We start from the raw sequence: 8688 nt of genomic DNA, 5'->3' as shown, positions 1-8688 counted from the left end.
TAAGAGACGCTAAAAAGGTACTTAGGCGAGAGTTCGCGAGGTTAAGAGACGCTAAAAAGGTACCGTTAATACTTTCTATAAAGGAAAAAGAGGTAGCGCGTAGATATACTAGATTAAACGGCGGATAAGTAAGGTCTTCTTAAATAGATTAAAGAGGTAGACGCTCTATAGTAGGTAGGTAAGGTCTTCTTAAATAGATTAAAGAGGTAGACGCTCTATAAGTAGGGCTAAACTTCTAAATTTTATAGATAAAGGTATAGAATAGGCCTATATTAGGCTTTCGTTATAATAGCCTCTACATTATTATTATAGCGGAACTAGTTAGGATCGAGCGCTAGTACGGCCTTATACTACCTTACGATTAAAACGATATATAAGAAGTTCTAAGCTATCTAACTAAAACGACTAAATTATAAGCTTAGTTATCGCCTAAAGGTAGAATAGGATTTCCGTTATAAGGCTATATTATCTTTAAAGCTTACTATTACTTCGTAGACGAATATTAATTAAGCTCTAGATATTATAGATATACTTAAATTTAATAATTAGATTAAATTAATTAACTTTAAATATACTACCTTACTAACTTTATTTTCCTTTAACTCTAAAATATAATATATATTACGAAGAATACTATATCTAGTACTAGACGGCTACCTAAGAGAGGTAGACTCCTATCTATAGATAATATAGTAGACCTATCTACCTAGCGCTAACGTTAGTAAGACCGTATCTATTAGTAGAGGCTTTAATAGAGATAACGATAGGAAGCTACCTAACTACTAGCTCCTAGATAATAAGCTATTAAATCTATTATTAAATACCCTTTTAACTTTCCTAATTCTACTTCTACTTTATCTACTATTAGCTTACGTATATAAGGTTAAGATTTCGTCTAGGATATTATAGATACTATCCGTTAAGTTACCGCTCTCGATATTAACGAATATTAAGCCCTCTACCTTAAATACCTACTGTAGCTATAACTAGTATCTTTATCCCCTACTTAAAGTCTATATCGTACTAATAGTTATAGATATCGCGAACCCCTTAATATACTACTACGTCTACTATAAAGACTATTACTTAACTAGCGATAGATTTACTACTATACCGCCTTACCGCGCCTATATTTAAGTATACTCTAGTCCTTAAGCTATTAATCCCCCTCTACTCTATCTACGCTATCCGTACTCCCTTATATATACCTACTATCGCGATATACTCGCTACTATTAAGACTATACATCGGTCTCGAGCGATAGCGAATCTAAATATAAAGATTACGAGAGTAGTACTTAAGTAAAGCTATTAAGGTCTTAGACCGATACTAAGACTACGAATTACCTAAACTATATATCTACGCTCTCTATAAGGGTACCTCTATACTTAACTATAACTTACGCGAGAGTCTATACCTCTACTTACTTCTTAAGTTACTCGCCCGCGTCGCTAGTATCTATTAAAATTACGGCCGTAATCTACCCTCTCCTACCGTCGTTATCCTCTTAAGATATACCGTCCGTATATACTTCGGCTAGAGTTAATATAGACTCTCTAATTATCTTTAGCCTAATTACGATACGTATATTAACTAGAGTTTTATCTCTACTCTCCGTATTAAGAGTATATCGTACGTCGCGACGATCTTAATATATCTTTAGAGATACTCCCCCCGAACTCTTTAACTTAGATATGTTAACCCCTCCTAAACTTATTAACCCTCCTTCCTAGACTTCCTCTAAGTTACTTAACTCTAACGATATAGAAGGACTCTAATTTAAGTAAGAGATAGTTAGTTAAGAGGAGGATATTCCGGACGAGAATAGTCTTTATAGTATTAGACTTAAGAGCGATAATAACGAGTAAGACTACGTAACCTTTACTATTAAGAAGCTCCTAGTCTAGTTCTATTTTAAAGGATACTATAGATATACGGTTAAGAAATACGCCTCTCTCCTCTAGTAGTATAAGGAGGCCGTTAGAGACTAGAAATACTACGATCTACTCTCTTATTTCCTACGCGCTTATTTCCCCTTAGTTATTTAGCTAGACTACAATATTAACTAGCTTCTAACTCGTAACTAGGCGTAGGGTAATTTTATACCCTTAATAGTATAATAGGAAGAAGCTATCTACGGTACTAGTCTCTATTAACCCTTCCCGCGATATATCTACCTCTATATATATACTACCCTCCCTATAGATCTCGAGATCTTATCCGATATCGATAGCTTTCTTAGGTTTACGACGTTACTTACGTTCGCTTAGAATAGGTTAAACGTTAAGCTTATACTACGCGTATACCGGAATATTACGATCGACGTCTATATTACTAGTATCTCGTACCGCGAGGTTCCTATTCTACCTTAAGAGGAGGACCGAGACGAGGACGAGGGCGACTCTCTACGCCCTTAGACTACTACTCTAGTAGGGGAAATCGGGTTAGGTTTAGAAAATCTTAGGGGTTCTTTCGCCTTTTCTCGTTATTTCTCTTCTTAAATCGTCCCGCGATCCCTCTCTTATTCTAATTTAAGCCTAAAAAGCCGACATTTCCTCCTCCTTTATATATAGAAATCACTTTCTTTTTCTATTTACCTACCTTAACTTTCTACGTACTTTAGTATACCGGTATACTAAACTATACCTAGTTTTTATATAATAATAGAATTTTAATAAGTTAGTAACTCTACCGATTAATACTTTAGTATACCGGTATATTAAACTATACCTAGCTTTTATAAAAGTATTAAACTCTCTTAAATATTATCTTAAGTTTAAAAACTTCTAATATCTATACTTAATAATAATAATAATAATATAGACGATATTTTCATTTAATAATATTAATTTACTATTTAAGGATATTTTATATCTTTAAATACTTTATAAAATAAATATATTATTTAAGAGTTATTAAACCTTTATTAAAAAGTAAAAGTAATATTATTATAATTAGTAAGGGAGCTATATAAGGCTATTAATAATATTAAGAAATATTTAATACCTAACCTCGATATCCTTCCTCTACTATCTTCCTCTATTATCTTCCTTAATAGTTTTCTTCGATATTCTTCCTCGACTATCTTCCTCGACTATCTTCCTTAACTATCTTCCTCGACTATCTTCCTTAACTATCTTCCTCGACTATCTTCCTTAACTATCTTCCTATTTAAGGCTATCGATAGCCTTAAACGGTACTTAAAACCCCTCCTCTATAGTATTCCTCGACGCTATAGTCCGTAGATTACTATAGACCTTACCGGGAAGGGCGCCGAGGATTAGGCCGACGACGGCGTCGCGGGTAACGTAGATGTTCGGAAAGCCGCGGCGGATATAGATTATATATCGGCGAGTACGACGCCGGTTAAGGTATTCTTAATAGCTAACTTAATCTTACCGTTATTATCTATAATACGGATATTCTAGAAGCCCCCGAGATACTCGCCGTATAGGGTATTAACGTCCTTAATCTTATAGGCCGTTAAGGCGTAGTAGAATAGGTAATAAGGAACCGCCGCTACTATTAATAACGGAGGAAGAAGAAGGTCTAGTAGTCGATCCCGAGGGAGTTCCGATCGTTATACTAAAAACCCGTCTCGATAACCGGATGATTAATCTATAGATAGAGTATAATTAAGCTATCTTTACTATCTCGTCGGGTATCGAAGGACTATTCGAAGAATTTATACGTAAGGCTAGCTCTCGTAAGTTTAATATACTTAAGCTCCTTAGTACGGCGATAGAAGGCGGCTCTAGAGTCTTCGAAGTAAATAACTATTTTAGTAAGAGTAGATTCCTTACTTAATCTCCGTAGTTATATAAGTAGATACTTATTACTAGGGATTACGAGAGTATCTTTAAGATTAACTCGGTCTTTCGCGCGGAGAATAGTAATACGCATCGATATCTAATAGAGGTATAGCTTTTTAACTTATCTACCGTAGGAACTACTACTAATCGTATTTTAGTTTACCGGTCTCGATTTCGAGATAGTCTTTAATTACTACTACTATAAAGTACTAGAATTTACTAAGAATCTTATCGTCTTCATTATCTACGAGCTTAAGACTCGCTTTAAGGATAAAATTACTATCGTATAAAAGTACTTTCCCCGTATAGGAGACTTCCGAATTAAAGACGGTAAAGCCCTACGATTAAAGGACTTCGAAGGGATTAAAATCCTAAGAGACGCCGGTATCGATACTACGGAATAAGATATCTATATTACCGATTTAACGATAGTTAAGAAGAAGCTAGAATAGTTAATTAGAGAAAAGTACGACGCTAATTTCTACGGACTAGACGAGTTCTCTATAGAAGTCTAGCCTTTCTATACTAAACTATACCTAATCGACCCGAAATTATCGAATACGTACGACTTCTTTATACGTAAAGAATATTTTATCTATATCTAGTAGTTATATTAAAATATAGAGGGAGAGAAGAAGAGAGATATCTTATTATTCGTTAACTAAGCTTCTTATTAATTAAGACGTCGCCTCCTACCGTAGTTTCTATCTAGTAGAACTTATATAACCGTTATTATTATCTCTCCCTAAAGATTTCTAAATGTATCTTTATACTACCGTATCGGCCTAGTAAACGCTTCGCGTAGATAATACTCGTTAAGTAGTCTACTTACTCCCGCTTTAACTTCTACGGCGTCTACGAGAAGACGACGCTTTAACCTTATCTCGACCTAATAAGAACTTTACGCGATGTTTACGACTCTTCTTCCCTTATACGTTAATACGACGTCTCTCTTACTAGATAGTAAACTAGTACTTACCGAGCGCCTACGCTCGCGTCTACGAATTTATAGTTTATTATTATCGTCCTTATCGCCTTTAAGTTCCTTAGTTTATAGCTAGATATCGTCGAGTATCTTATCTTCCTTATCCTCCTCTTCCTTATCTTCCTCTTCCTTATCTTCCTCTTCCTTATCTTCCTCTTCCTCGTCGTTATCATCTTCTTCTTCCTTATAATCCTTATTATCGCCCTCCTTATTAGTAATATCGGTATCTACATTATCGTCGCCGCTATCGTAGCCTATAAACTAGAGGTATAGTAGCTCTATAAAAGCTAAATCTATACTTAGTAAATTAAGAAGAGTCTAAAAGTTAGACTAACCTTTATATATAATTACATTTAGTCTCTCTTCCTCTTAGGCGATATAAAGGTACTTTTAGATAGCTTCCTTTAGCTATCGAGGATTAGCGAGAGTACGATAATATAGTATATATAACCTTATATACCTATCTCTCTCTTCGACGCTATAATTTTAGACGGAGCTTCGGATAAAGGCGTCGAAGCGCTATAATAAGTTTAATAGAGAGGTAGTTTAATACTCTCCGTTTAGGATATTAAAGGTAGTTAAGAGATAAGAAATAGCCTTTAATATATTTTAGATACCGAAATTAAATTTAAAAGTTTATTTTAGTCTCCGTCCGTATTAAGAAATTACATTAAGTAGAAACTCTTAGTAGATTTATCGGTAATATTATACTTTTTATTAAATAGTTAAGATAGGATTCTCTTCTTCGTACCTACTTTAATCTATTAAAAACTCTTCCGTACTTTCTCGACATTACGTACTTAATATACCTTAACCTACTATAGGTTTATCTAAGGCGGATAAGATCTAATCGGCGACTTCCGAGGTATACTATATTCCTTAAGTATATCGTATATTTACTTACGTAAAGTAGTTAAAGTATTACCTCTAGTTACTTAAAATATAGATACCGAATAACGAGGAGGCCTTCTAGATAGCCGTAACTATTACGAAATAAGGTAGGATTATAAGAACTATATTAAAACTCCCTTTACTTATCGTCTATAGTAGTAAATAAAGAGAACTATACTAATACGAGAGATTTAGAGGAGGGAAAGGGAAAGGGAAAAGGCGCCGAAGCTAGGGATTACGGTACTCGTACGGGCGGCGGAAACTAGGACGACCGTAACGAAAGTAACTTAGACGCGGATTCTATTACCGACGAGGAGTCTATAGAGGAGACTATTAAGAAGGGTTTAGTCGAATATAATAGTACTACGAGGGTTCGCCGTAGTAGTAGTACCTCTCGTACGAAAGATACTTACCTCTTACTTCCTAAACCTTTAGTTATCCCGAGCGCGGTAAGTATATCATTTAACGACGTCCTCTTCCTATTAACGACTCGTCTAGCGAGAGGTAAATACTATAAAAAAGGAGATAATACTAATACGAAGGGCTCGGTTACGAAATTAAGTACGATAAAGAAGGAATAAAAGATAAAGGGACGTTAATCCTCCGGCTCCGGTAATAATAAAGAAGGAATAAGAGCCCTTTTAGCCTCTAGTCGTATAAATCGACGAGAATAGGTTAAACAGGTATTTTATATTATACGAAACTACCCTTAAGGACTAGAATTAAAGTCTACTACTTTATCTATAAGGTAGTTATCCTATAGAGAGGGGCATTAACTCCGAATAACTTCGATAATCCTATAACCGATAATACTTCTATAGTAATATTAACGCGTAGCCTCTCTACGTTTAAGCGACCTTATTAATTTTCTACCGTCGGTCGTCCTATACTAGATTATATATCGGAAATAGGTTACCGATCGATATATTCGTAGACCGGAACGCCCGTATTATACCTATTCTCGCGGAATAAGAAGCCTCCTAGCTTATATATATCTCTAGGCTAATCGAGATATATAAAGTATAAGGAGTAGAGGGTACTCTAAACCCCGAGTAGGTAAGATTTCCTCTCGTAAGTTATACGATAAACTATAGTCTACTTACTATTAATAATTCGTCGAAGGGCTCCTAGTATTCGTAAAGGGGCTATCGCGAGGCGTTAGCGTACTTAAGTCGATACGGTAGGTAGATAGTACTTAATGCCCCCTATAGCCTCTATTTACTAACTAATCTAATTACTCTCTATATCGATAATATACTTATTAATAACCGGCTAGAATAAGACGCTAGAGCTATAATAAACTTAAGCCGCCGCGAATACTATACTAATTATACTCGTATAGTATTTAGTTAACGGATTAGTAATACTAGAGTTAGAGCTACGTAGTAAGGTAGCGTCGAAGCTAGTTACGAGGGTAAGATAGGCGTAAGTAGGTATACTATTAGGCTACTTCGGGTTATACTACGTTACGGAGGTCTCGAAGGGAGATACGTTAATTCCTAACTAGTATATAAGTATATATATTAGCGTTAGATTCGGACGTAAAGTAGATATAGCTAACTACTAGGAATAATAAATACCTTTATCTAGATCGCCTACGAGACGTATAATAAATACCGGTATTCTTATCTAGTCCGCGGAAGTCCCCTAGAGCTAGGAGAAATTTTAAGAGTATCTACGTAAAGGATAAGCGGGCCGAGAACCCTTAATAAGGATACCGTTTATATTAACCGGTTACGGTAAAGTAAAGGTAGATAGTAGAATAATCGTTATCCGCGTTTAAATAAGAGGCGGATTAAAATATAAGGTAAGGAAGAGGAAAGTCTTACGTAAGGTATCCCCTCTATTTCGGTATACGCGGATACGGAAACCTCCGTATATTTATTTTCATCCCCCTTTACGCTTAACCTATCCCTTCTCTCTCTTACTCTATCGCCTCTCGTACCCGAAATTATATACTCTATAGCGTTAATTACCTTAATTCCTTACTAACCGACTACCTAATAATATAGTAACTATTACTTTTAAAACTAGCTATCCTATCTCCTAGCTATACGAGCTATAATAGAAGTAATACCTATCCGCCCTTACCTTTACCTTTAAGGAGGTCGGAAATTAATGTTAGCGCGCTATTAATACTATTAACGCCTATATACTAGAAGTAACGATCTTAATATCTACGAATACTATACGTAAGAGTAAGAAGAGTACTAAAGTCTAGGTAGCTCTCTAGTTAATGCGTAATCTCGAATAATACGTCTTAATACCTTAACTAAGTAAGGCGTAATAAAGTAATCTACCCTTCGAAGCTTACCGTTAATTTTCACGTAGGTATCTAGTATATTACTTATCCTTATCCTATTATCTACGTTACGAACCTAGAAGATAACTAAACTATAAGTAAATACTCTAGTATAGTAGAATCGAACGATACTTACGAGGGAAGATCTTAGATAATAGACTAGGAGAATATCTAGATAGATCTCCCTACTTCTAATGACGAAAGTAATAGCGTAAAATAAGCCTAGCTTACCGTAAGGGAGAGTAATACGGTCTACGTACCGAGAAGGTAAATAGGTATAACGAGGGCTATTTAACCTCTATACGTACTTAAGAATACTAGAAGGGTCGGAGGAAGTAATTAGTAGCTATAATAACGACTATAGGATAGGTATTAGTACCGTAATAATCAAATTCTTATACTTTTCGCGCCTTTAGATATTAATATTATTATTATTACTATTCTCGACCTAATACTCTAAGTTACTTCACCTCCGAGAGTATATACTATAGATATTAGGGTAGAGTACGAGTTTAATATAAGGAGATATCTTTAAATATAGAACTTTCTAGGGCTAAATAATTTAAGGCTATTAATAGTCTTAAATAAAAGGATTATTAAGGAAGATCGTTAAAGAAGATTATCGAGGACGACGGGCGAAGAAGAGTATTAAAGAAGAGTATTAAGAAAGAGTATTAAGGAAGAGTATCGAGGAAGGC

Source organism: Fonsecaea pedrosoi (genome assembly GCF_000835455.1).
Source record: "Fonsecaea pedrosoi CBS 271.37 unplaced genomic scaffold supercont1.2, whole genome shotgun sequence".
Lineage (NCBI taxonomy): Eukaryota > Fungi > Ascomycota > Eurotiomycetes > Chaetothyriales > Herpotrichiellaceae > Fonsecaea > Fonsecaea pedrosoi.
This window is presented reverse-complemented; position numbering follows the sequence as displayed.